The sequence below is a fragment of the Nicotiana tabacum genome, chromosome 7, assembly GCF_000715075.1.
Source record: "Nicotiana tabacum cultivar K326 chromosome 7, ASM71507v2, whole genome shotgun sequence".
NCBI lineage: Eukaryota > Viridiplantae > Streptophyta > Magnoliopsida > Solanales > Solanaceae > Nicotiana > Nicotiana tabacum.
The window spans coordinates 61,126,860-61,147,756 of NC_134086.1; the positions used below are offsets into that span (position 1 = coordinate 61,126,860).

Below are 20,897 nucleotides of genomic sequence, written 5' to 3' on the forward strand. Positions count from 1 at the left end.
TTTTAAAATTAACAAATTAAAGTTCAATAACCCCTAATACTACTCCTACAAAATTTATATAATGTATAAGATTATTAGTTTAAAATTTTTTATAATCACACAAATATTATGATATACATAAGATCAAAAGTTTCAACAATACTATGATATCCATGTATGCATAAAAAAATTATTGGATTTAAATTTAAAAAAAGCATTTAGACTATATATTAAATATGTTAGTCCAACAAACTAAATATTATGGACTAATATAATTAGATTAATTATATAAGTGCAAATATATATGGATTAAATAAATAAGTCTTAATCTATTGGGCTAGCCCATTTAGTTGGGCTACATATGATGAACCCACTTCGTTAAGCCCAAGATGCCATCTTAGAGGCCCCGTTTGGTGCCACGTTTCAAATGACGTGGTACGCCAAGTCAAGCGGAAGAGCCAATAGGATCGTGTCACGTGTCAAAATGACATGGCACGCCAAGTCAATTTAAAATACCAACAAAATTATGCCACGTGGACAAGTGACATGTTCTGGCCAATCAACTATAGCCTTGTCATACTTCAATCTAATTGATCGGAAAGAGTTTATTCTCATCACAATTCTTCTCTTCCACAACTATAAATAGTGGTCTTCATAATTCAGAAAAAACACCAGAAGTTATAACAAGAAGCAAGAGAGAGCTCGTGGATCAAACGCCGCAAATTTCTCTACAAGTTTCAAGTTTCAAGCAATCATTCAAGAAATCAAGTTCAAGCCGAAGAACGAAGAACAAATCAAGATTCAAGGAGTACGAGTTCAAATCAAAGTTCGTGCTAGTTGAGTCCAAGATCATCGTTCGTGGGAACAAATATAGATTCGAGATCAAGCTCAAGGGCCCTTGAATTTATTTACTATTGGAAAGAAGAATCAGAGGATTCATAGAGATGGTACACTCATATTATTTGAAATCAAATACTACGATTGTTACAATATATTTCAGTCTTGGTTATTTTCTTGACACAAATTTATTCTCTATAATATCTTATTCAAATATTATGAACAAGATATATATCTTACAAGAAAAAGTATCATATAATTTTCTTTTCATGCAATGACTATTTATTTATACTATGTATTATTCTTTTTCGGGTCAAATTCATAAAATATTTAGTTGAAATTTTATTATTTTTAGCCAAAATATTTTTTTTTTGCCAAAAGATTGGAGTTCCAACAACATATTTTTTTTTTTATGTTTTTCTTTTGATGCAACAAGTATATGTTGTAACTGATTCCTTCTTTTAAAATATTATTATCTTTAGCCAAATAAAAAAATATACTCCCTCCATTTCATATTAAATGAAGTATTTTTCTTTTTAGTCTGTTCCAAAACAAATAACATATTTCTAAATTTGGAAATAATTCAGTTTTAAACTCTTTCATTTTACCCATTTACCCTTAATGAGAAGGTTTTATAGCCACACAATTATCATGGCCCCACAAACTTTTTACCCCTTAAGCTTTTAAGATCACAAATTTCAAAAGTCTTCTTCTTTTTTCTTAAATTCCGTGCCGAGTCAAACTATCTCATATAATATGAAACAGAGGGAGTAGTAGTCAAAATAATATTGTTCAAAGTTCTTTTTATAGATTTGGCAAGAAAAAATAATTTAAACTATTGATGGACTTAGAAAGGTTAAACTATATATTTTATTATAAAAAATTATTAGATGGACAAAAAAAAAATTATGTGACAATGCGTGTGTCACATTCTCATGGATTGTTAGTGCCCGGCGGAGTTGAGGCTATAAAAATGCCAAGTTCAGAAGGGAATTAAAGACCACGTGAAATTTAAGGTGGAAATAAACAAAAGTTTGCCAAGTTTAGAGGTCCCGAACTATTCTTCCTCAGAAATAGATGATTCAAAATATATCCATTGAGAGGGTTCTTTCTTTAGATTAAGAGCCAAATACTTTTAACTATAATAAGGCTCTAATATTACAGGACTAATTTGATCATTTATGCTGGATGAAAGAAGCAATACGCTTGATCAAATCTTGGGATTTCTCAGTTTCAAAATCTTTCATCTGAAAGCAGTGACCTTCGTCTTTAACCTCAATGAACTCCAATTCTCCTATCCACCCACTTTTCTTCATACCCTCAACGAATCGAATCATAATTTCTCTTGGAATATACTCATCTTTCTCCCCAATACACAACAACAATCTTGAGCATCCTAGCCCTGACAAACGAGGAGACTTCTCAGCTAGAGGATTAATCATTGGGCTGTGGATCCCAGCTTCCGATGGAGGGGCGATGGCCTTCCAAATCTTGTAGGTTATACCATGTTCAATGTTTTCAAGTGGGACCAACAAGTATGGAAAAGCAAGAATTGAACCAGAGATGACCACATTTTCATTAATACCACCTTCTCTTCCAGCTCTCATGGCCATGTGATAAACTATGTTACCACCAGCACTGTCCCCAGCTATGGACAGTCTACTAAAGTCACCGTGGTTTGTTAACCATGGTTCTTTGTTAAAAATAATATGATTTTCATGACTAGCGTGTGATGCGACCCATTGAATTGCAGCTCAACAATCTTCATAGATTGTTAGCACGTCATTCTCATCTATATTGTACTGAAATCGCAAATGCGTTTGATTTAGAAACCAAGATGTTGAGGTAACGATGGTGAACAAAGGAGAAGGCAGACCCGACAACAAATCCACCACCGTGGTAATACACTAAGATAGGAAGCTTTTGGCTAGTAGTGTTGGTGTTTTTTTGAAGGTAAAGTCTAGCTGAAACATGAGATGAAATTGCGACATCTTTCGAGGAGACACCAGTTTCTGGGTCTTCAAGCGATGGTGGGACGTAGAAAAAGCCTTTGAATATGTCATCGAAACGTTCCACTCGACCGTCTTTATAGATTCGGAAGAAAGGATAAACATCAAAGGCCAAATCATTTTTGCTATGGAATTAAGTAGAGAGTGAAGGCTTTCGGATATGGAAGTAGAAAATGAGTATTAATTATTACAAGGTGAATAAGAAGTTGATTTTAGGCATAGAAATTGGAATTATAGTGATTCATGTTTATATATGAAAAAATTCTCTCTTATTTTCTTTATTATATGTTGTGAAAGGAGCGGTTGAACCAATGAACTTTGCCAAGCTAGTTTCCAGAAGCCATACGCCAACACAAGTCAATGTTTGGTAAGAGGGTATAGTGGTCATTTTCTATCTTTAGAAGAAACAAGAAAAATGAAAGATTTAAATATATAAGTCTACAAAAAGGTTGTAGTATTTAAATACCTAATCAATGTATTTTACCTTCTTTTTTGGATGCTAATTCACCTTCAGTATTGGCAGCAATAGACATGTACCTGAATTATTAAAGATACGGTAATAATGTAAAAAGATTTAAACTCATAGTATAATTAAGGTGATATTAATGGGTGCAAAATTAATTTTTTTTAAGTTACTCCTATTTTCTCTTTTGATAAAGAAAACAAAAGCAGAAAAAGCCGTTCCCTACTCATTTTTTTAATTAGTATTTGTTTTTGTTTTTCTCTTTGGTTTATTCGGTGAATGGAAGTATCTGCTTGAAAAATCTGTGGCAACATCGGTTTTAAGTAAGTCTAACAATGAAACATTCCATATATCGTTACTGTAAGAATATTAAACCAAAAGTTAATTGCAATGTTTGGTAATGGACTAGTATGATAGGTTGGTTGAGTGGAACTAAAGGTAGAAAATATAGTCCTAAGAGTTCGATATTCTTTCATGTAAGCTATACCTCGATTTCTATATTCGACATTTTGAACGCAAATAAGAAAAGCTCATCAATTTCACATTCAGTCAAATAGAGTGAAATAATTAGACGTTACCCCAACGCTCTGATTTTGATATTATTTAACGTCAACATCGCCCATTTGGGTCATTGTGTTTACCTCGAAAAGCGTGAGTAATAATCAAAGATAAATTGTGGTTTTAAAGATATGTGATATATTTTAATACTAATGATTAAACAAGTAATATTGAGCTTAAATAAGAAGAGATAATGAACTAAATCAATGTTGTCGATGCAGTAGGGGCCTCGAGCTCGTCTATCCAGGGACCTCGTGGTCAGCTAAGACCAAAAAAGTATGAACAATAAAGTAAAAGCAATAAAGCTGAAGAGTAATTGTTGAGCACGTTAAACAAGAAAAGAATAAGAATGTTCTATTGTTGTGGATGTAAATCTGATCTTTACAAAATGATTGGGTCCCCTTTTATATAAGAGGAGAAAACCCCCCAATATAGTACCTTGCTCATAAAGGTAAAGAATCCTATTAGTACAGGTGTATAACGGCCTAGTACGGACCTGTACCATTTCGTACAACCCTTATCCTATAATTAATACGTCGGTCCACGTGTCCAAAAGAAATTCCCGCTCTTTCTTTATTGACTTTGAGATGATGCTACCCTCGATGCAGGTCGTGGCAGGCCTTCGATTAGCTTCCTCGAAGTAGGTGTCCCCTAGCCGGATGCGACACCCTCTTCGAGTCTTCCGGACTCGAGCCTATAGCCTGATTTAAGACTTTAAAATTGTGCTCCTCGATTTTGACCGCATACAGATAGTCCCAACGTTTCTTAGAATGAAATGATATCAAACGATTTGAACCTCGATTTTTCCGAGCTTCTCGCGATGACATCATCCTTGTGAAGCCAACGTTCGAAGTGACCGAAACGTCCCATCGGCCCATTTCCCTAAAAATATTAAATGCACGCCAATGTTGTCGGTCATTAATGCCTTTGAACCGTCGCTGCCCCTCTATAAATATGGGGACGTCTTCCTTTAGTAAATGACTTTACTTTCTTCAATCTCTTCCAATCCTCATCTCTTTCTTCAATCACCTTTTTTCTCAGCAGTAATATCATTTAAGCGTTGATATATTCCAATTATTTGGTAGTAGCTCGCCTTCCATTGTGCTAAGTTTGTAGGATCCTTTCCCTATGACTTCGAGGACATGGTACGATGCTTCCTAATTGGGACCTAGCTTCCCTTCGTTTAGGTCCCGAGTGTTAAGGGTGTCTTTCCTCAAACTAAGTCCCCGACTTTGAATGTCGAAGGTTTGTCTTTCTGTTGTAATACCTTTCGATTCTTTGTTTTTGCATGGCTATTCAAATTAATTCGGCCTCACATTTTTCATCTAGTAGCTCGAGAGAAGTGTTCATCACTTCGTAATTTGAGCCTTCGGCGGCATACTAAAGCCTTGCGCTAGTGTAAGGCCCCGTAAAATTTCTACTCAAAAACCCGAATCCCGTTGTGCATTAAATAGTTAAAGAATATTATTTTCCAGAAAAGAGCGGTTCTGCGGTCGCATAATAGCTATGCGGACCGCATAGTCACCGCAGAGTCAGGCAGTGTGATGGTTAATTTTGAAGTCAACTATGCAGCCAATTATGCGATCGCATAGTTGATATGCGGGCCGCATAGTCATCGCATAATCTCTTTGAATTTTTTGTGAATGGCAGTTTTGCGGTGCATTGTGCGACCGCAGAATAGGTATGCGGACAACATTCTTGTCGCATACCCAGTCAGTTTGTTCAGGTTTTTGGGAGCATTTTTGTGGTCCATTCTGCGGGCCTCATGTCAACTTTGCGATCGCATATGCGACTGCAGATCTGAGTCGGGGCTCCAGATTTCTAAATTTTAAACCCAACCCCCTGTCGTTATATCCTATGTAATAGCTCATTTTGAACCTACTTTCTGGGTGCTTTTAGAGTAAGAAAGAGGGTCTAAGAGAAGGGAAGTGCCTTTCATCAAAATTGCTTCACAAATCTCTATTAAAACATTGAAGATAATCAAGTGAGGCACCTAAATCTTCATCCCAGGAGGTAAGACTTCATCACCTAAGCTCTTAATTTTAAACATAGCTATAAGGGGCCATTAGTGAGATAATTCATGGGGATAAGGGTGATTACATTGCATGCCTGTGTTCTTAGAAGATATGGGGAAATTATAAATAGAGGAGCATGGGGAAAGGCTAGTGTAATCTTGCATAAAAGGATCATAAGGCCTTGATGAACACACAATGCTTGATAAAATGCACACGTGAGCTTAAACTATGATCTTCTCCTGATTATGGGTTCAACTGTGCTACATTGCATAAATATATTGAAGTGCGAGCATTCTAAAACATTATAGGATTAAGGGAAAGCTCAATCGAGGTATGTATAGCTAAAACCCTGTTTTTTTAGAAATTGAGCTCCGTTGGTGTTTGTGTAAATGTGGTAAGATTAAGTTTGGATTGTTATATTGATTATTGTTTCGCATGAATTGGAGTTGCAACCTTATAGGCGTGAAAGATGTGTCTCAATATGGTCGAAGTGCTATTCTTGATAACTTGAAAAGGTGCAATGAATATGAATTATGTATTGAAATACCTAGACCTTAAATTAAGATTGAAGCTTCATATGTTGTGCCATCTATGTCAAAGTGAAGTCTCATATATGCTTATAATTTTATTTGCTCTTGTGTGCACATATTATCCTAAATTACAAATCTAACATTGAAATTGGGAATAATGTGAGATGTGGCCTAGTGCCAAATATATGACGTGATAGTTGTGGCCCCAAGTGCCTCTGAAATGATATATGTGAAACAAAGATTGAAATGAGATGATTGATGGAAAAGGGAAACGCCTTGGTAAGGCGACCTAGGCGATCGGACGCCATGCCGCACACATGGTGGTATTGTATTTGTGATTGAAGTGTATGTCTCAAATGAGGCAACCTAGCCGATCGGGTCGAGATTGGACTCTGCTCAAATGATGAATAGTATGAAATGATGAATAGTATGAAATGATTGTCATTGTGGACAATGATGAATAGTATGAAATGCCCAATAAAAAATAAAAGCTATGGGAAAATGATATGAAAATTGTATGATTCTTTTATTTGATAAGGGAAAAGGGAAAAGGGAAACGCCTTGGTAAGGCGACCTAGGCGATCGGACGCCATGCCGCACACATGGTGGTATTGTATTTGTGATTGAAGTGTATGTCTCAAATGAGGCAACCTAGCCGATCGGGTCGAGATTGGACTCTGCTCAAGATAATAGTATGAAATGATGAATAGTATAATCAAATGATTGTCATTGTGGACAATGATGAATAGTATGAAATGCCCAAAAAAAATAAAAGCTATGGGAAAATGATATGAAAATTGTATGATTCTTTTATTTGATAATGTTGTGATCATTTAGAGTGTTTGAGTTATAATTGTGATTTCCTTATTCTTGTATGAAAGTTCTTTCTAATTAGATGGTGTTTAGTTATGCATATTAGTACTATTCCATGGTACTAACGTCCCTTTTGCCGGGGGTGCTACATTTTTAAATGAATGTAGGTAGCTCCGTAGCAGACAGTGCCGATCGTGCGTAGTAGAGTGTCCTTCTCTCAAAGTCTTGGTGAGCCTCTTCCTCTTTCACGGGGTTATGTTGTATATCTTTTGTTGTAGACTTCCACTTTTGAGGTATAGTCGGGGCCTTGTTGCCGACGTTGTTATAATTTGTCTTTTGTATCCATAGAGGCTCTGTAGACGTTTGTGTGGATTATGTATGGGTGTTGGACGGGTCTATGAACTAGGTTGAAATCTTAAACTCTTGTTTCTCTAAATTGTAACTGTATGGGATCTTGGAAACTTAACTACGGTTTAAGGTTGTGATATAATACGAATCAATAATGTTGAATGTAAGATTTTGCTATTGTCTAAACAAATGAAAGCATGGTTTCTTAATCGTATTGAGTTGGGTAGAACTTGTTAAAGACGCCTGCTCAGTTGGGTTTACTCGATTGAGCGCCGGTCGCGCCTCCCGAGGTTGGAGTGTAACAAACTTGGTATCAGATCCTAAGGTTTTAAAGTGTCCTAGGATGCCTTAGAGTCGTGTCTAGTAGAGTCCTTATCGGTGTGTAGTCGACCACATCTATAGGTTGGAGGCTACTTGGGCATTTAGGAATAAAACCCTTCTTTGACATTCTGGATCGTGCGACAAGATTTGTTACGAAACTACTCCCCCTCTAACTAGTACATTGTTCTATCTTTCAGTAAATGGCACCTAAGAAGAAAGCGAGAATCGGCCAAGGAGCCAATGCCACCTTAGGACTGGCTGATGAATCACTGCTTGATACCGCGAGTGAGGTTAGTCGCCCTGCTATCACCTTGCCTGGTTCTTCTATTCCAGAGCAGACTACCCCAGTTCCTACACCTGCGGATGGTACTACTATCCCTACCATTGATACTCATGTACCACCTCCAGCCCTAGCTTCCAGTTCTGGTTTTTCTGATGGGGATCTTAGGGGAGCTATTTAGATATTGACCCAGCTAGTGGCCTCTCAGGCCCAGAGGTCTAATGTTGCACCCAGTTCATCCAGACAACAAGGGGATTCCACCAGTTCCAGGGTGAATAGATTTATTCAGTTAAACCCTCTAGTGTTTTTGGGTGCCAATCCAGAAGAAGACCCTCAGGATTTTATTGATGAGATGCACAAGACCCTCAAGATTATGTGTGAAACTGAGACAGAGGGAGTAGAGTTGGCTGCCTATCGTTTGAAAGGGGTGGCCTATTCGTGGTTTGAGTTGTTGGAAGATTCCCGTGAGGAGGGGAGCCCTCCGGCAAGGTGGAACGAGTTTTTCGATGCCTTTACAAATGATTTCCTGCCTGTTGAGACAAGGGCAACCCGTGCAGTATAGTTTGAAAATTTGAAGCAAGGTAACAGAAGTTTGTGGGAGTACCACATGGAGTTTGCTCGCCTGTCCAAGTATCCCATTCATATGTTACCCACAATGGAGGCCAGGGTGCGCTTGTTTGTTCAGGCCTTAATCCTTTGACTATTAATAAGGCTTCTACGGCTGCATTGAATTCCGACATGAATTATGGGAAGATGGTAGCATTTGCTCAGGCTACAAAGAATCATAAACTAAAGAACAGAATGGAGAGTGAGGGTAACAGTAAGGCCCGATCTACGGGCAACATGGGAGAGTCATTAGGTGGGGGAAGATCAGCCTTTTGGGGAGGATCATCAGAGATGTCCCAGTCTGTTGCACAGTCTTCAGCTAATGCACCATCATCAGGGCCCAGACAGCAATAGTGGAGTCATTTCAGGCCCGGTCAGGGCAATAGGGAATCCCACCAGCGGGGTCGGTTAGGAGAGAGATCCCAGCAGCAGCAGAGGTCCTGTGCCCCAGGTGTGGGAAGATACACTCAGGGACTTGCTATTTGGAATTGCCTATATGCTATGGATGTGGGATTAGGGGTCATGTTCAGAGGCATTGTCGTGTATCCCGCCAGGGAGCGGATAGGGGCACAATTCTGTCATCCAGTCCAGCAGTTGCTACATCTTCAGCCCCTTCTCTACCTCGAGGTGCCCCAGCACCCACAGGGCATGGTATAACCAGGGGTGGTGTGTAGAGTTCAGGAGGACCCAACCGGTTCTATGCTATAAGTGGTCGTTATACCATAGAGGCTTCTCCAGATGTTGTTACAGGCATTTTGACTATCCAATCTCATGATGTGTATGCACTTATTGACCCCGGTTCCACCTTGTCCTATGTTACACCTTTTGTTGCTATGGAATTTGGGATAGAATCGGATCAGCTTCATGAGCCATTTTCGGTGTCTACTCCGGTTGGTGAGTCAATTACGGCTGCTCGAGTTTATAAAGGTTGTGTTGTTACGATACGGGGTAGGGATACCACTGCTGATCTTATTGAATTAGGGATGGTCGAGTTTGATGTAATAATGGGAATGGATTGGCTTTATTCATGCTTTGCCAAACTTGATTGTCGTACTAGAACTATGAGGCTTGAATTTCCTGAATGGAAGGGAGATAATGTAGTGCCTAAAGGTCGGCTTATTTCTTACCTTAAGGCCGTGAAGATGATCAAAAAAGGGTGTATCTATCATTTAGTTCGGATTATGGACACCAATGCCGAGGTGCCTAGCCTTGTGTCTGTGCCAGTTGTGAATGGATTTCTGGATGTCTTTCCAGATGAACTCGCTGGGATTCCACCAGACAGGGAGATTGATTGAAAGAGTTGAAAGAGCTAAAGGGAAAATTGAAGGATTTGCTAGAGAAGGGTTTCATCTGGCCGAGTGTGTCACTGTGGGGTGCACCGGTCTTGTTTGTAAGGAAGAAAAATAGGTCACTACGGATGTGTATTGACTAGCGGCAACTCAATAAAGTCACAATAAAAAATAAATACCCTCTACCAAGGATAGATGACTTGTTTGATCAATTTCAAGGTGCTACGTGTTTCTCAAAAATTGACTTGCGGTCCGGGTATCATCAACTGAAGATAAGAGAGCAGGATATTCCAAAAACAACTTTCAGGACTCTGTATGGGCACTTTGAATTTCTGGTGATGTCTTTGGGGCTAACAAATGCCCCGTCAGCTTTCATGGATCTTATGAATCGAGTCTTCAAGCCTTTTCTAGACTCCTTCGTGATAGTGTTCATTGACGATATTCTTGTGTATTCCCGAAGTCGAGAGGACCATGCTGACCATCTTAGAGCAATTCTACAGACTCTTCAGCAACATCAATTGTATGCAAAATTTTCGAAATGTGAATTTTGGCTTGAATTTGTCGCGTTCTTGGGTCATGTCGTCTCCAGGGAAGGAATTATGCTAGATCCACAAAAGATTACGGCAGAGAAGAATTGGCCTAGACCTACCACTCCAACAGAGATTCGCAGTTTCTTGGGTTTGGCCGGGTACTACAAGAGATTTGTAGAGGGGTTTTTTACTCTTGCCTTTCCATTGACAAAATTGATGCAGAAAGCAGTTAAATTCTAATGGTCTGAGGCTTGTGAAAGGAGTTTCCAAGAATTGAAATCAAGATTGACTACAGCACCGGTGTTAACCCTGCCAGAGGGTACAGTGGGATTTGTGGTGTATTGCGATGCTTCAAGAATCGGGCTTGGGTGTGTGTTAATGCAATGCAACAAGGTTATAGCTTATGCTTCTAGGCAACTCAAGAATCATGAAAAGAACTATCCAACCCATGACTTAGAGCTTGCGGCAGTGGTGTTTGCGCTAAAGATTTGGCGACATTATTTGTATGGGGTCCATGTGGATGCATTTACGGATCACAAGCGCCTTCAATATATTTTCAAGCATAAGGAGTTGAATTTGAGACAGAGAAGGTGGCTAGAGTTACTCAAGGACTATGACATTGATATTCTCTATCACCCAGGAAAGACTAAGGTTGTGGCGGATGCTCTTAGTCGAAAATCAATGGGAAGTTTGGCTCATTTGGAAGTATACCAGAGGCCGTTGGCCAGGGAAGTTCACCAGTTGTCTAGTTTGGGAGTTCGCTTGCGGACTCTAATGAAGGAAGAGTGATTGTGCAAAATAGGGCTGAATCATCGCTTGTGGCGGAAGTGAAAGAGAAGCAATTCAACGATCCATTGTTAGCACAACTGAAGGAGGGGATTCATAAGCACAATACCACAGCTTTTTCCTTTGGCATGGATGATGGTACCCTACGGTACCAAGGCTGGATATGTGTTCCGGATATTGACGACCTTCGCGAAAGGATCATGGAAGAAGCTCACACTTCTAGGTATTCTGTGCACCCAGGTTCTACGAAAATGTATCATGATCTCAAGGAAATTTATTGGTGGAACAACATGAAAAAGGATGTGGCGAATTTTGTGGAAAAATATCCGAACTGTCAGCAAGTGAATGCTGAATATCAAAGTCCCAGTGGATTGGCCCAAAGCATAGAAATTCCAATATGGAAATGAGAGATGATTAACATGGATTTTATGGTAGGGATACCAAGCACTCTACGGAAGTTTGACTCAATTTGGTTAATCGTGGATAGACTCACGAAATCAGCGCACTTCTTGCCAGTTAAATCTACCGACATAGCGGAACAGTATGCTCAGTTGTATATCAAAGGAATAGTCAGATTGCATGGCACTCCAGTCTCAATCATTTCTGATCGAGGGGCTCAATTCACAGCCAACTTTTGGAAGAAATTTCACCAAGGTTTGGGTACGAAGGTAAATCTTAGCACAACTTTTCATCCTCAAACCGACGGGCAAGCAGAGCGGACTATTCAGACACTTGAGGACATGTTGTGTGCTTGTACTCTTGATTTCAAGGGTAGCTGGTATGATCACTTACCACTCATAGAATTTGCTTATAATAACAGCTTCCATGCTAGTATCCAGATGGAACCATTTGAGGCATTATATGGTAGGACATATAGATCTCTCATTGGCTGGTTCGAGGTAGGAGAAGCTGAATTGATAAGGTCAGACCTCGTGCATCAGGCTATGGAGAAAGTCAAGATTATCAAAGAGAGGTTGAAAACTGCTTAAAGTCGCCAAAAGTCTTACTCAGACATTCGTCGCAGAGATTTAGAGTTCAATGAAGATGATTGGGTATTTGTGAAGGTTTCTCCTATGAAGAGTATCACGTGCTTTGGAAAGAAAGGAAAATTGAAAGCGAGGTATGTCGGGTCATACAATCTCGAACTGCCACCCGAGATGTAATTGGTACACCCAGTCTTCCATGTGTCTATGTTGAAGAAGGTGGTGGGAGATCCGTCCACTATTGTGCCAGTTGAAACTATTGACATTAATGAAGAACTGTCTTATGAAGAAGTCCTGATTGCCATTCTTGACATGCAAGTCCGAAAATTAAGAAATAAGGAAATTACCTCCGTGAAAGTGTTATGGCAAAACTAGTAAGTTGAGGAAGCCACTTAGGAAGTCGAGGAAGAAATGTGAAAGAAGTACCCGCATTTGTTTGTATAGCCATGTAATAGCTTTTTGTGCATTTGGTCCCCATGAACTCCTACCTTTTTTATTCGATCTATGTAAAATTGTTCCATTTTGGTTATATAAATTACCTATGCGGCCATGGATGGTGTTGTACAAGTTATGTTATGTCTTTGTAACATGTATATACTGCTAGGATATGCTCGTGGAGCTCTTTGACAGGTGGATAGGCCTAAATACAAAGGAAACTCTGGTGAAATTTTTGGAAATTTAGGGAGTTAGCCAAATTTAGGGCTGTTGATATATTTCATGTTGTAAAAAGATGAGGTTGCATAAAGATTGCTGATGAGTGAACCTTGATCCTCATTCGAGGACGAATGATCTTAAGTGGGGGAGGATGTAAGGCCTCGTAAAATTTCTACTCCAAAACCCGAATCCCGTAGTGCCAAGTTAGGTTCATGTGCTGGAAATTCATATAGTTATTCTCAAGCTCGACGTGGTTCGGACCCTTTGGATTGATCTGTGCATTAAATAGTTAAAGAATAGTGTTTTCCAGAAAAGTGCGATTCTGCGGTCAACTATGCGGTTGCATAATTGTTGTGTAGACCACATAGTCACCGCAGAGTCAGGCAGTGTGATGGTTAATTTTGAAGTCAACTATGTGGCAAATTATGTGATCGCATAGCCGATATGCGGGCCGCATAGTCATCGCATAATCCCCTTGAAATTTTTGCGAAGGGCAGCTTTGCGGTGCATTGTGCGATCGAAGAATAGGTATGCGGACCGCATTCTTGTCGCATACCCAGGGAATTTGTTTAGGTTTTTTGGAGCATTTTTGCGGTCCATTTTGCGGGCCGCATGTCAACTTTGCGATCGCATAGGCGACCGCAGATCTGAGTCGGGGCTCCAGATTTCTAAATTTTAAACCCGACCCCCTGTCGTTATATCCTGTGCAATAGCTCATTTTGAGCCTACTTTCTGGGTGCTTTTAGAGTAAGAAAGAGGGTCTAAGAGAAGGGAAGTGCCTTTCATCAAAATTGCTTCACAAATCTATATTAAAACATTGAAGATAATCAAGTGAGGCACCTAAATCTTCATCCCAGGAGGTAAGACTTCATCACCTAAGCTCTTAATTTTAAACATAGCTATAAGGGGCCATTAGTGAGATAATTCATGGGGATAAGGGTGATTACATTGCATGCCTGTGTTCTTAGAAGATATGGGGAAATTATAAATAGAGGAGCATGGGGAAAGGCTAGTGTAATCTTGCATAAAAGGATCATAAGACCTTGATGAACACACAATGCTTGATAAAATGCACACGTGAGCTTAAACTATGATCTTCTCCTGATTATGGGTTCAACTGTGCTACATTGCATAAATATATTGAAGTGCGAGCATTCTAGAACATTATAGGATTAAGGGAAAGCTCAATCGAGGTATGTATAGCTAAAACCCTGTTTTTTTAGAAATTGAGCTCCGTTGGTGTTTGTGTAAATATGGTAAGATTAAGTTTGGATTGTTATATTGATTATTGTTTCGCATGAATTGGAGTTGCAACCTTATAGGCGTGAAAGATGTGTCTCAATATGGTCGAAGTGCTATTCTTGATAACTTGAAAAGGTGCAATGAATATGAATTATGTATCGAAATAACTGGACCTTAAAATAATATTGAAATGCATATGTTGTGCCATCTATGTGAAAGTGAAGTCTCATCGATGCTTACAATTTTATTTTCCCTTGTGTGCACATATTATCCTAAATTACAAATCTAACATTGAAATTGGGAATGATGTGAGATGTGGCCTAGTACCAAATATATGACGTGATAGCTGTGGCCCCAAGTGCCTATGAAATGATATATGTGAAACAATGATTGAAATGAGATGATTGATGGAAAAGGGAAATGCCTTGGTAAGGCGGCCTAGCCGATCGGGCCGAGATCGGATGCCATACCGCACACATGGTGGTATTATATTTGTGATTGAAGTGTATGTCTCAAATGAGGCAACCTAGCCGATCGGGTCAAGATCGAACTCTGCTCAAGATAGCGGTTCTATTGTGGACAATGATGAATAGTATGAAATACCCCAAAAAAATTAAAAGCTATGGGAAAATGATGTGAAAATTGTATGATTCTTTTATTTGATAATGTTGTGATCATTTAGAGTGTTTGAGTTATAATTGTGATTTCCTTATTCTTGTATGAAAGTTCTTTCTAATTAGATGGTGTTTAGTTATACATACTAATACTATTCCATGGTACTAACATCCCTTTTTCCCGGGGCGCTACATTTTTAAATGAATGTAGGTGGCTCCGTAGCAGACAGTGCTGATCGCGCGTAGCAGAGTGTCCTCCTCTCAAAGTCTTGGTGATCCCCTTCCTCCTTCAAGGGGTTATGTTGTATATTTTTTGTTGTAGACTTCCACTTTAGAGGTATAGCCGGGGCCTTGTTGACAGCATTGTTATAACTTGTCTTTTGTATTCATAGAGGCTCCGTAGACGTTTGTGTGGGTTATTTGCGGGTGTTGGACAGGTCTATGAACTAGGTTGAAATCTTAAAATCTTGTTTCTCAAAATTGTAACTATATGGGATCTTAGGAACTTAACTACGGTTTAAGGTTGTGATATAAAATGAATCAATAATGTTGAATGTATGATTTTGCTATTGTCTAAACAAACGAAAGCATGGTTTCTTAATCGTATTAAGCTGGGTAGAACTTGTAAAAAAGCTTGATCAGTTATGTTCACTCGATTGAGCACCGACCGCGCCTCCTAAGGTTGGGGCATGACAGCTAGGCTCCCCGACTTTGACTAGGATTAAAGCTTCGGACACATATACCAAGGAAAACGAGGTCTCCCCCGTGCTTGACTTTGATATTGTCCGATATGCCCATAATACCTCGGGCAACATTTCTCTCCATTTCCCATTTGCATCGTCTAGCCTTTTATTCTAGTTTTGAATAATGGTTTTGCTGGTGGACTCGACCTGCCCATTTACACTCGAATGGTAAGGTGCTAATAGGATCCTTTTGATTTTATCGTCCCCGAGGAATTTTGTCACTTTGCTGCCGATGAACTATTTTTCGTTGTCACATGTTATTTCAGCAGGTATCCCGAACCGGCATATGATGTGGTCCTATATGAAATCGATGACTTCGTTTTCACTTTACCTTCTTGAAGGCATGCGCTTCAACCCATTTTGAGAAGTAGTCAGTCATAAACAAAATGAATCTAGCTTTACTTAGCGCCGTTGGTAGGGGATCAACGATGTCCATCCCTTATTTCGTGAATGGCCACGGGGATAGGACCGAGTGGAGTTGTTCACTAGGTTAATGAATTCTTGGTGCAATTCTCTGGCATTTATCACACTTACGAACGAACTCCTTGGTATCCTTTTCCATGTCGTCACAATAATATCCTGCTCTGATCACCTTAAGAACCAAAGAGTCTGCGCACCATAATGGTTCCCACAAGAGCCCTCGTGGATTTCCCGTCGCACATAGCCTGTATCCTCGGGTCCCAAGCATACTTTCAGTGGTCTATCGAAGGTTCTTCTGTATAACATTCCACTTTCATCGAGCAAAAATCGAGACGCTTTGGCTCGGAGTGTTCTTGTCTCCTTTGGGTCCGTGGGGAGCTTCCCATGCTTTAAACAATCGATGTACTAAGCTTGTCGAGTTAATCTCTGTAGGTCTTCTTCGACCACCGACTTCGATAGTTGGACGACAGTCCCCGGTACGATATCGTCTTCTTCAACTGATGATCCAAAGTTTTCAATTGCATCAGCCTCCCAATTCTATTCTTGGGGTACATGATCCAGCGTCCACTCTTTGAAGTGGTGCAATGTCACTTGGAGTTTGTCCAAGTACCTCTGCATTCGGTCGTCTCGAACCTCGAAGCTCCTATTTACTTGATTTACTACCAAAAGAGAGTCACACTTTGCCTCAATGACCTCTGCCCCGAAGCACTTGGCTAGTTCAAGACCTACAATCATGGCCTCATACTCGGCTTCATTGTTAGTCAATATATGAATTTTAATAGATTACCTGATGGCACCGCCCGTAGGTGGTTTTAAAACAATGCAGAGCCCGAACCCTTTCACATTCGAGGCACCGTCTGTGAAGAGGGTCTATGGCCCAATGACGTACCCGTTTTTTAGCAAAATTTCCTTTTCTACTTCGGGTACGAGGGTAGGCACAAAATCGGCCACAAAGTCTGCCAAAATTTGAGACTTGATAGTCATTCGAGGTTGATATTCAGTATCATACCCTCCAAGTTCGATGACCCATTTGGCCAATCTGCCCGATAATTCAGGATTATGCAAAATATTTCGAAGTGGGTATGTAGTTAGCACATATATAGGATGGCTTTGAAAATATGATTTTAATTTTCTAGATGCGCTTACTAATGCAAGAGCTAACTTTTCTAAATGTACGTACCTGGTTTCAACATCTCCAAGGGTCAGACTCACATAATAGACAAGAAATTATGTACCCTGCTCTTCTCGAACCAACATGCCACTTACCGCTACCTCAGACATGGCCAAGTACAAGTAGAATGTTTCATCCGCCTTCAGAGTATGGAGTAGGGGTGGGCTCGAGAGTTATCATTTTAACTCTTCCAAGGCTTGTTGGCACTCCGGAGTCCATGTGAAGGTGTTATTCTTCATGAGTAGAGAGAAGAAATGATGGTTTCGATCTGATCACATCGAGATAAATCGGCCTAGGGCAGCTATCCATCTGGTTAGCCGTTGTACAGCTTACACATTGTTCACTACGGTGATTTCCTCGATGACCTTGATTTAATCGGGGTTGATCTCGATACCTCTATTTGACACCATGAAACCCCAAAACTTGCCTGAGCCGACTCTAAAAGCGCATTTTTCGGGGTTGATCTTCATGTTGTAATTTCTTAGGATGTCGAACATTACCTGCAAATGGGTCAAATGGTCCTCTGTGTGTAGGGACTTAACTAGCATGTCATCAATAGAAACTTCCATGGACCTGCCTATTTGATATTCGAACATCTTATTGACTAGGAGTTGATATGTGGATCCTGCGTTCTTTAGCCTAAAGGGCTTTACATTATAGCAATATGTACCGCACTTCGTGATGAACGAAGTCTTTTCTTGGTCCTCTGGGTTCATTTGAATCTGATTGTACCCGGAGTAGGCGTCGAGAAAAGTAAGGATCTCGTGGCTAGCCGTAGCATCGATCAATCGAGCGATGTTGGGCAGTGGGAAAGAATATTTAGGACATGCTTTGTTCAAATCCTTGTAGTCTACACACATTCTAAGTTTATTCTCCTTTTTAGGTACTACCACTACGTTAGCAAGCCATTCAGGATATTTTACTTTCCTAATGGATCCTATTGTGAGAAGTTTGGATACCTTTTCTTTGATGAATGCATGCTTTACCTCGAACTGAAATCTCCTCTTTTGCTTTACCGGCTTAAACCTGGGATTGACACTTAGTCGATGGATAGTTATCTCTGGTGGGATTCCTGTCATGTCTAAATGGGACCAAGCGAAGCAATTAATATTATCGATCAGAAATTGAATGAGTTTTTTCCTGAGTTCGGGAGTTAACCCCGTCCCCAAGTATACCTTTTGTTCCGGAAGATGCTTGATCAATATGACTTGTTGGAGCTCTTCAATCGTGGATTTCGTTGCGTCTGATTCTTCGGGGGAGATGAAAGTTCGAGGGGTGAGGAAATCTTCTTCTTCGTTCTTGGCCACTTGTTCATCGAACATTTTTCCCTCGGGCTCAACCGAGGGCACGAGCTGCGATTGCTATTTGGTCACCTATTTATCATTCGACTTTTTTGATGTGGATGGAGTTGACACCGGGTCTAAGTCATGCACTACAAACATCTCCTTAGCTGAATGTTGCTCTCCCTACACTATTTTCACACCATCCTTCGTTGGGAACTTTATCATTTGGTAGAGGGTCGATGGTACCGCTCTCATGCTATGGATCCATGGCCTTCCGAGCAAAGCATTATATCTCATGTCACCTTTGATGACATGAAATTTGGTGTCTTGTATGGTTCCAGCCACATTGACTGGGAGGATGATTTCTCCCTTCGCCGTTTCACTTGCCATGTTAAAGCCATTCAAGACCCGAGATGTCGGTATGATTTGATCGAGCAACTCGAGCTGCTCCACGACCCTGGACCTGATTATATTCCCAGAACTACCTGGATCCACGAGAACACGTTTAACTTGAACTTTATTTAAAAGGATAGAAATTACCAGTGCATCGTTATGAGGTTGAGATAAATCCTCAATGTCTTCCTCGTTGAATGTGAGGGTGTCCTCGGGCAAGTAATCCCAAGTCTGATTTTCTTGTGGCCACATTTATGGCCCCAGCGTGTGGTTTCACGAAGGCATCCGCCAACATAGAAAACGAATCAATGGAGTTAGGAGCTAAGTTATGAAAACAGATCATAGCTCCTTTTGATAGTGTTTCCCCAAACATTTTAAATAATACCGACCCGATTTCGTCATCATTCAAGTCATTTTCTTTAATTCCACGAGTGTAAGAGGTAATATGTTCATTAGGGTCAGTCGTTCCATTGTACTTCGGTATATCGGGCATGCAAAACTTCTTGGGAATGGGCATCGGAGCCGCACTCGAGGGGAAAGATTTTTGTATGAATTTTTTGGCATCTAGACCCTTCAAAACTGGAGGTGCTCCTGGTATTTGGTCCATCCAGGAGTTGTAAGTTTCTACCTTTTTATTGTTGTCTTCTATCCTCTTTTCTCCTAACTCGATCCTTTTAGTCAGTTCCTCGAGCATTTTCATGATTGTGGGGTTAGTCCCCGAGCCGTTTTCACCAGGCCTTTCAAGCACCGGCTCGTGCTGTGTGTTTACTGGTTCGGCGGTGTTAGGAGTTCTATTTTGACTTTGGAGCTGAGCGATGGCGACTTGCTGAGCTTGTAGCATCTTGAATATCACCTGGAGGTTGACTCCTCCTTCTTCCAGTCCCCGTGTTTCCTGGCCTCCGGCCTGGGCTTCCCCCATCTATTCCTTATAGGGTTTGTGCCTGCTTCCGTGTTTAGAGCGTTGTGGGAGCTATTATCAACTGGCTCGACATTTGGCACTCCCTCAGGGTTTATAGGTGGTACACCGAGCCCTATGTCGATGTTTTCTCCAAGTCCCTCACTATCATGAGCAAGTGCATTTTGTGTGCTAGACAAATTTTGGCCTGAAATAAAAAAATCTTTGACAAGAAAAAGTGTGAAGAATAATATGTGTTATCAGAAAACTAGCACTAAAATAATCACTATTATCTTTAGCCCCACGATGGGCGCCAAACTGTTTACCTCAAAAAACGTGAGTAAAAATCGAAGAAAATTTGTGGTTTTCAAGATATGTGATATATTTTTTAATACTAGTGATTAAACAAGTAATATTGAGCTTAAATAAGAGGAGATAATGAACCAAATAAATATTGTCGATGCAGTAGGGGCCTCGAGCTCGTCTATCCAGGGACCTTGAGGTTATATAAAACCAAAAAAGTATGAACAATAAAGTAAAGGCAATGAAGCTGAAGAGAAATTATTGAGCACGTTAAACAAGAAAAGAATAAGAATGTTCTATTGCTGTGAATGATTTGATCTTTACAAAATGATTGGGGTACCCTTTATATAGGAGGAGAAAACCCCAATATAGTACCTTGCTCATAAAGGTAAAGAATCCTATTGGTACAGGTGTATAATGGTTTAATACAAACCTGTACCATTTCATACAACCCTTATCCTATAATTAATACGCCCGTCCACGTGTCCTAAAGAAATTCCCGCTCTTTCTTTATTGACTTCGAGATTATGCTTCCCTCGATGCAAGCCGTGACAGGCCTTCGATCATCTTCCTCGAGGTAGGTGTCCCTTAGCCAGATGCGACATCCACTTCGAGTCTCCCAGACTCGAGCCTATAGCCTGATTTAAGACTTTAAAATCGTGCTCCTCGATTTTGACCGCATACACATTGCTTATTATTAATTTATAATTTTTGACTTTACCCTAACGCTAAGTCTTCTATATTTTCGAATTCTCCCTTATGAGTCATTAATCTTGTTTGTTTTATTTAATGTCGTAACTTCGCCCAAAAATGTTCCATAACGAAAGAAAGC

General features: G+C 40.1%; 1 pseudogene; it reads right to left on the reverse strand.

Annotated features, from left to right (window-relative positions):
- Positions 1 to 1,835: 1,835 nt before the first annotated feature.
- On the reverse strand, positions 1,836 to 19,786 carry LOC107804734 (2-hydroxyisoflavanone dehydratase-like; annotated as a pseudogene).
- Positions 19,787 to 20,897: the final 1,111 nt, after the last annotated feature.